Source organism: Trichomycterus rosablanca, chromosome 1 (assembly GCF_030014385.1).
Source record: "Trichomycterus rosablanca isolate fTriRos1 chromosome 1, fTriRos1.hap1, whole genome shotgun sequence".
Taxonomy (NCBI): Eukaryota; Metazoa; Chordata; class Actinopteri; order Siluriformes; family Trichomycteridae; genus Trichomycterus; species Trichomycterus rosablanca.
This window is the reverse complement of record NC_085988.1, coordinates 23,061,573-23,071,038: the sequence shown is the minus strand read 5'-3', so window position 1 is coordinate 23,071,038 and position 9,466 is coordinate 23,061,573.

Sequence of the window (9,466 nt, the reverse complement as noted above, 5' to 3'; positions counted from 1 at the left end):
GCTTTTATCCAAAGCGACTTACACAGTGAGTGGAACACAATGAGCAATTGAGGGTTAAGGGCCTTGCTCAGGGACCCAACAGTGGCAACTTGGTGGTGGCGGGGCTTGAACCGGCAACCTTCTGTTTACTAGTCCAGTACCTTAACCACTGAGCTATCACTGGCCCATTAACAGCATTTGATCAGCATAAATACATAGATGGATGGATGGATGGATGGATGGATGGATGGATGGATGGATGGATGGATGGATGGATGGATGGATGGATGGATGGATGGATGGATAGATAGATAGATAGATAGATAGATAGATAGATAGATAGATAGATAGATAGATAGATAGATAGATAGATAGATAGATAAAGTAACATATATGATTAATATGAATATAAAGTTATAACTATAGCTATTTACATATATGGAATTATATCTATGTACATAGCACTATATACATAATAGCAATAATAACAATAAGCATATGAATAAAAATGGGTATGTATTATAATAATAACAGTAATATAATAAAGGTTAGTTAGTATACATTATAATAATAACAGTAATAATAATAAAGATTAGTTAGGTATACATTATAATAATAACAGTAATAATAATAAAGATTAGTTAGGTATATATTAGTAATAACAGTAATAGTAATAAAAGATGTGTAAATAATAACTATACAGCTGTAACTATAACTATATAAGGATGGTGAAAAATAACTATAACTATACTTGTATATGTATGACAGTTGTGTAAAGTGCAAGTGCAAATGATAAATAATTATAACAGTCCAGTGTGCAGTCTGGGGTGATGTTAAAGTGCAGTAAAGTGTAAAGTGATGGTAAAGTGCTTTGCTATAGGGCATCACATTACAAATCTAAAGTTGTCACGCAAATCATTGTGTTCTGCAACTGTAATAACACATCCAAAGCAACTTTGGAGCAGGAAAACTCCAAAGATTTCCTATGGAAGGCCATTGGGGCCAAAAACGTCTTCATATAGGCAGCTGTAGCCTAGTGGTTAAGGTACTGGTCCAGTAATCACAAGGTTGCTGGTTCAAGCTTTACCACTGCCAGGTCGCCACTGTTTGGCCCTCAAGCAAGTCCCTTAACCCTCAATTGCTTAGACTGTATACTGTCACAACTGTAAGTCGCTTTGGATAAAAGTGTCTGCTAAATGCTAAAAATGTAAATCGTTTGCCTGGACACACACAGCTAAATAAATTATGTGTTAACAAATAAAAACATACAGTAAAACATTCACGTGTAAGACTTCAATGTCTTTTTTTAATCTATGCAGACATTATGACACCCATTGCTTTTTATAATTCAGTTTATTTTTACTATAAATAACTACATAGAGTGTTGAGTGTGTGAGAGGTTTTGACAAACATACTGTACTACCTACAGGTGAATTAGTGATATTTACTATATAGAATGATTTTGGCAACCATACTACCTACAGGTGAATTGAGTTATATTTACTATAAATGTAACTCACCAAATGTACGAAATGTAAAGTAGGGGCCGCTGTGGCGCAGCTGTAAAATACGCTAGCGCACCAGAGCTGGGATTTCACATCACATCAAATCTCAGCTCTGCCATCCGGCTGGGCTGAGCGGCTATATGAACAACGTTTGGCTATTGTTCATACGGGATTATGGAGCCGGATGGGGACCTCATAACTGATGCAATTACGACCTCTGCGGGCTGGTTGATGGCATCTGCATAGAGTAGTAGAGGAATAATGCTGATCAGGGTGTGGCTCTCCGGCTGTTTGGCATATGAACTCGGCTGGTGCAGGTGAAAAAATGCAGTCAGCTACTGCTCACGTATCGGAGGGGACGTGTGTCAGGGGCGGGGGTCAGCACCAGTAGGGAGGAAGCATACCGTAATTGGGTAAAAATTGGACATGCTAAAAATCGGGAGGAAAAGGGAGAAACTGCATTAAAAAAGAATGTAAAGTAGACAATGTCTGTGACAGAGGGTAGGTCATGGTCACAGTCTTTAATATTTTAATTCAAGGCCTATAGAGTTCTATAACTGTAGGACAAAAAGCTGTAATGTGACTGGAGCAAAAAAACTATTATAAGGTGTTAAGTGAATAAATAATGTGATTAAAATCCAGGTACACACTCACATACCACCAATTTGTAGGATGTGTACAATAACACTGTCCTGTTTTGTAATAGTTCATAGCAGTAATATTCAAATTTTACTTTCAGTAAAGCTCATTTTTTAATTGTATTAAGTATATGGTGATGGTGATTTGTGCTGGTGAATTCAAATACATAGACCTGCTGGTTTACCTCAATAACTGTAAAGAAACTAACTGTAAAAGTGACGTGATACAGTCACAGCTTTACCCCTTACTTTTTCAGGTCTCAGACGTAGCACCTCATTCAGTTTCTGTAGTCAATTATCAATGGGAGGCTGTTTTCTGATGTTTACAAAATGAGAGGTCAATTATTTCATTTTGTTTTTCCCTGGATGCCCTCATTCTTCTTGTTCCTGGATCCTCAGGTGGGGCAGTCTGGGTCCTTTCTGTGTGGAGTTTGCATGTTCTCCCTGTGTCCGCGTGGGTTTCCTCCGGGTGCTCCGGTTTCCTCCCACAGTCCAAAAACATGCAAGTGAGGTGAATTGGAGACACTAAATAGTCCATGACTGTATTCAATATAACCTTGTGAACTTGCATCTTTCCGCCACTCCTGTCTCGAGTATTCGCTCTTGTTCCTCCCTGCCTCCTTCCCAGCCCCCTGGTCCCTTTGCTGCTCCTTCCAAGTTCCTTCTGCCATGAGTATTTTGATTTGGTTGTCTTTAATAAACCAGTTGAAACGTATCTCTGAGTCTGTTGTGTGGTGTTCGCTTTTGTGGTTCCAAAAAAACTTTACTGGCTTACTGCCACTTGTCACAAGTTTGTTATATACAACACTTTTATGCACTTTTAAAGTTTGTGTCTACTGTGTCCAAACAAATTATTGTTTTTGGGTAAATCTCCACTTGTGTACATAGTTTCCAGGTGGGCTCCAGATCTACCAGGATAAAGCAGACCTTATACGACTTGGTACTTGTATTACACTACCCATGTACTGTATGTGCAGTTACATGTCTACATGATCATTTTGTGAATAAACTCCAAATACACACAACTCTACATACCACCAATTTAAAGATTTTTGTACAGTAACACTGTCCTGTTTTTGTAATAGTTTATAGCAGTGGTATCTAAACTTACTACAGTTACTCCACCCAAATCCAACCAACAAATACCTCCCCATTATGCAAAATATAAGCATATAAAACATAATACATATAACTGTTGTAAATTTAAAAATATAAAACATACAGAGATGTAATAAAATCTTTGACACTTCTTTATTTGATTAATATTTATTTATTGGAAAAAATATATACACAATAAACATAAAATTAAATGAATAAAATGGTTAAATAGAGCTGGTTGGTAAACTGGGGAGACACAATGACACAATGGTGTGTAGCACTGTCATCCACACTAAGAAAGTCCTGGGTTTGATTTCCAGGTTGAGTGGTCCTGGTCTGTGTGAAGTTTGCATGTTCTTCCCGTGTCCGCGTGGTTTTTCTCCAGAAGCTCCGGTTTCCTTCCACAGTCAGGTTAAATAAACGTGCAGTCATGCAGTCAGGTTAAATAAAATTACCCTACATGTGTGTTTGTGTGTGTGTTGCCCTGTGATGGACTGGCAACCTGTCTGAGGTGTTTCATAACTTTTGCCTAAATAATTGTACCCACTGTGACGATGAATAGGATAAAGTGCTGGCTGGTAAATGTGTTGATGCATGACTGAATGGATGGATGGATGATTGTATTTAGTGTGTCCTTGTATTCCACACTGTGATAAAAACCCTACAAAGACAGAACTGGAACATAAATAATATGAATACAGTGTTTATAATTACATTGTGTGTATTTTATAACTTTCACCTTAGATGTGAGACAGGACTGCTTTGTCTCGTCACCTTTTCATAAATGTGTAACAGTGAGAGCTGCTGTTGTTCATCCTCTGATTTCCTAGAACAAATTTTGGATTACGAACAGAAATTCGCGAAACACGTGACGTCACAAACAAGTTGACTCCAACCATCTCTCTCTCTATATACAGTATATATAAAGTGAGCGAACATTCGGACAGCAAATGGTGTTTTTCTGGTGTTTTCTTTATATTATATTATATGGGTTATATTTAAATTCAATATTAAAATGTCCCAAAAGAATGTGCAGAGGAAGCGTAGTGGTGAGAAAATGAAAAACATCACTATTTGTTGTTGTATAATTACTCCTGCCAGTAGCTGTCACTGTGTATCAGACAGAGGGGACAGTGAGTGAGAGAGAAGAAGGTGGTGCACTGGTGGAAACGAGTCAAGTTTGAAGTCGCTGTGTGTGTGATTTACGTGCGACTCGAACTCGAGTCCCCATCTCTGTACAACAATAACCAGTTTACGTTCAACAACAATAAAAAATGAAAAATATCAAAGAAAGAAACAAAGCCAGAGGAATTACAAATCATTTAAGGAATCTGGTTCTAATAGAATAAGATTTAAAATAATTCTTAGAAATTCTTAGAAAACATTCTTAGAAATGTGTTATCTTTATATAAATCTAAAGTGCATTAAGACAGTTAACAATCTACTGTATATCATTTCTTGTTTAAAGAGGGGCTTAAAGATTTTACTGTTTGCAAATATGTATTTAAATCTAGTAATATAATTAGGTTAATTATATAAGATTCAATTGGCTGAAAAAGAGGGTTATCAAATATATACAACATACACTATACTGCCTAAAGTATTCACTCATCTGCCTTCACACGCATATGAACTCTTTACATCCCATTCTTTATCTATAGAATTTAATATGATGTCGACCCACTCTTTGCAGTCATAACAGCTTCAACTTTTCTGGGAAGGCTTTCCACAAGGTTTAGGAGTGTGTTTATGGGAATTTTTGGCCATTCTTCCAGAAGCATATTTGTGAGGTAAGACTCACTTTGCATTGCGCTTGATGATGTAAGGCTTGCATGCAGCTGCTCGGCCATGGAAACCCATTCCATGAAGCTCTCTACACACTGTTCTTGAGCTAATCTGAAGGCCACAGAAAGTTTGGAGGTCTGTAGCGATTGACTCTGCAGAAAGTTGGTGACCTCTGCACACTATGCGCCTCAGCGTCTGCTGACCCCGCTCTGTCATTTTACGAGTTGCTGTCGTTCCCAATTGCTTCCACTTTGTTATAATACACTGACAGTTGACTGTGAACTATTTAGTAGTGAGGAAATGACTCCATGACTGGACTTGTTGCACAGGTGGCATCCTATCACTGTACCACGCTGAAATTCACTGAGCTCCTGAGAGCGACACATTCTTTCACTAATGTTTGTAGAAGCAGTCTGCATGCCTAGCTGCTTGGTTTTATACACCTGTGGCCATGGAAGTGATTGGAACACCTGAATTCAATGATTTGGATGGGTGAGTGAATACTTTTGGCAATATAGTGTATATTGGCTTTTAATTGGAATGTCTTTACAATTTTTTTTGTAACCTACCACTGACAACGTACAGAGCCAGGCTTTGACAGAGGTGTAGCAGGACTTTTCTATTCTTGTTTACCTGCAGGTCAGAGTTGTGGCGGGTAAGGTTTAATTATGTATATTTCAAATTATTTCTCTTAATTATACTCTCTCTCTCTTCTTCTCTCTCTCAAATACACTACAAACACACATAAACACACACTTGCACGCACGCACACTTACACACTTTCGAACTCCCATGCATGCATACACCCACACACATACACACAGCTAGATTCTGACACATATTACGCTTACACATATACACACATATACACGCAAACTAACATTCACTTTGTGACACATAATTACTCAAACACACTCATACACAAACTTACATGCACATACACTTACATATGCACATTTACAAACACACACATATATAAATTCACACACACTTTCACATATACAGTGGTGCTTGAAAGTTTGTGAATTTTCTATATTTCTGCATAAATATGACCTAAAACATCATCAGAGTTTTAAGTCCTAAAAGTAGATAAAGAGATCCCAGTTAAACAAATGAGACAAAAATATTATACTTGGTCATTTATTTATTGAGGAAAATGATCCAATATTACATATTTGTGAGTGGCAAAAGTATGTGAACCTCTAGGATTAGCAGTTAATGTGAAGGTGAAATTAGAGTCAGGTGTTTTCACCTGATCATGGAATGACAATCAGGTGTGAGTGGGCACCCTGTTTTATTTAAAGAACAGGGATCTATCAAAGTCTGCTCTTCACAACACATGTTTGTGGAAGTGTATCATGATACGCACAAAGGAGATTTCTGAGGACCTCAGAAAAAGAGTTGTCGATGCTCATCAGGCTGGAAAAGGTTACAAAACCATCTCTAAAGAGTTTGGACTCCACCAATCCACAGTCAGACAGATTGTGTACAAATGGAGGAAATTCAAGACCATTGTTACCCTCCCCAGGAGTGGTCGACCAACAAAGATCACTCCAAGAGCAAGGCGTGTAATAGTCAGCGAGGTCACAAAGGACCCCAGGGTAACTTCTAAGCAACTGAAGGCCTCTCTCACATTGGCTAATGTTCATGAGTCCACTATCAGGAGAACACCGAACAACAATGGTGTGCATGTCAGGGTTGCAAGGAGAAAGCCACTGCTCTCCAAAAAGAACATTGCTGCTTGTCTGCAGTTTGCTACAGATCACGTGGACAAGCCAGAAGGCTACTGAAAGAATGTTTTGTGGACGGATGAGACCAAAATAGAACTTTTTGGTTTAAATGAAAAGCGTTATGTTTGGAGAAAGGAAAACACTGCATTCCAGCATAAGAACCTTATCCCATCTGTGAAACATGGTGGTGGTAGTATCATGGTTGCTGCATCTGGGCCAGGACGGCTTGCCATCATTGATGGAACAATAAATTCTGAATTATAACAGAGAATTCTTAAGGAAAATATCAGGACATCTATCCAAGAACTGAATCTCAAGAGAAGGTGCGTCATGCAGCAAGACAACGACCCTAAGCACACAAGTCGTTCTACCAAAGAATGGTTAAAGAAGAATAAAGTAGGGCTGTCGAAGTTAACGCGATAATAACGCATTAACGCGACCTCAATTTAACGCGATTAAAAAAATTAGTGCCATTAACGCAAATTCTAGTTCATGTTGACACTTGACTGGTAGAACAAACGTTTTAATGTCGGACTTGCCACCGTTTTTCATTTGCGGTTTGTTAACATAATGTAACCGATCGTGGTAGTGATGCACTTGCATAATAAAGAAATAAATACACGCTATATTCACAAGTTGTCGGGAGCAGAACACTTTATTACACTTAATTAACTTCTTCTTCTGTACCGAATACCGGAAAGCTGAGTCGAGCACGTTAGTTCATGAACTATGGAAGCCCCAAAGGGTCAAAACACACTCACTTCGTGTAGAAACGTCCATCAAACCATCGTCACGATACAACCACAGACAAGTCTGATACAATAACTACGCCTTATCCCACCTAAAGCACCGCTGATCTACAATGTTTGCTGATGGAGAAATTCTAACCTACAATCTGACATTTACTGCCTAGTATGTGAGTGAATAAACTCCCTTACAGTTTTCTCTTGTCCCAGCAGTTTTTAACATCAGTACATTTAGCATAAAATGTGTTCACCATTTTAATTGTAACATTTCACTTAAAAATCCTTGTTTTCTATAACATTTACACAGATTTTTTTAAATGCGATTAATCGCGATTAACTATATGAAATTCTGAGATTAATCGCGATTAAAAATTTTAATCGTTTGACAGCCCTAGAATAAAGTTAATGTTTTGGAATGGCCAAGTCAAAGTCCTGACCTTAATCCAATCGAAATGTTGAGGAAGGATCTGAAGCGAGCAGTTAATGTGAGGAAACCTAACAACATCCCAGAGTTGAAGCTGTTCTGTATGGAGGAATGGGCTAAAATTCCTCCAAGCCGGTATGCAGGACTGATCAACAGTTACCGGAAATGTTTAGTTGCAGTTATTGCTGCAAAGGGGGGTCACACCAGATACTGAAAGCAAAGGTTCACATACTTTTTCCACTCACAAATATGTAATATTGGATCATTTTCCTCAATAAATAAATGACCAAGTATAATATTTTTGTCTCATTTGTTTAACTAGGTTCTCTTTATCTACTTTTAGGACTTCTGATGATGTTTTAGGTCATATTTATGCAGAAATATAGAAAATTCCAAAGGGTTCACAAACTTTCAAGCACCACTGTACATACATACATACATACATTAAAACATTTAGACTCTTAGAGCAACATGTGCTGCCTTCAAGACGTCATCTTTTCCAGGGATGTCCATGCATTTTTCAACAAGACAATGCAAAATCACATGCTGCACATATTACAAAGGCATGGCTGCAGAAGAAGGGGGTATGGGTACTGGACTGGCCTGCCTGCAGTCCTGACCTGTCCCCAATAGAGAATGTGTCGAGAATGTTAAAATGAAAAATGCGACAATTTTGTCTTCCGCTGCTACCAGAGATACCAGATTGCATCCGAGGAGAGCACGTCGCTGTACATGCCTCTTCCGACACGTGCACAGTCCTCCTCTTCTCGCCCCTGCTTTCTGCACAGGCGTCTCTTTCGCCAATCAGGGTCCTTACACAGCGTATGGAGACCCACACATAGTCCGGCCCCCACCCTGCAGATACGATGGCCAATTAGTATCTGCTGCAGACACTGCCAATTATGGCCGCTAGATGGTGCCCAGCCGACCAGAAGCAACACCGAGTTTCGAACCGAGGAGTTCAGAAAGGAATGAATGTTTATTAATAAATGAAATGAAGTTGAGCAGACAAAACATAAAATATCTCAGGTTCATCCTGTTTCATCGAATAAAAGTCAAAGTAAATGTAAGAAACTCTGTGTTTTTTTTATTTTTTTGCATTTTCCATGCTGTCCCAACTTTTTCTGATTTGGGGCTGTAAATGAAATGAAGTTGAGCAGACAAAACATGAAATATCTCAGGTTCATCCTGTCTGCAAGTAAATAAAAGTCAAAGTAAATGCATTTTCCATGCTGTCCCAACTTTTTCTGATTTGGGGTTGTTTTTGTATATAGCTGAAATGACAGTAAAGCCTCTCTTGGATTCTTGAACTCAGTGTTTATGCAATAAGACATGCTTGTTACAGAGAGACTTTTAGCATGAACACAGTATAAGTGTATTATTTAAAAGTTTTCGGGTTGGTGAGTAGGATTCAGGTTATTAGAAATGCTAACATTGCTAACACAATGTAGCCACACTAATAATCTAGTCCACTAAGCGGCGGTAATACTCAATAACATTAACAGTCAACCGTCAGAACCTCTTCGTTTCTCATTGGTCAATTCAACACGTCATTTCCAAC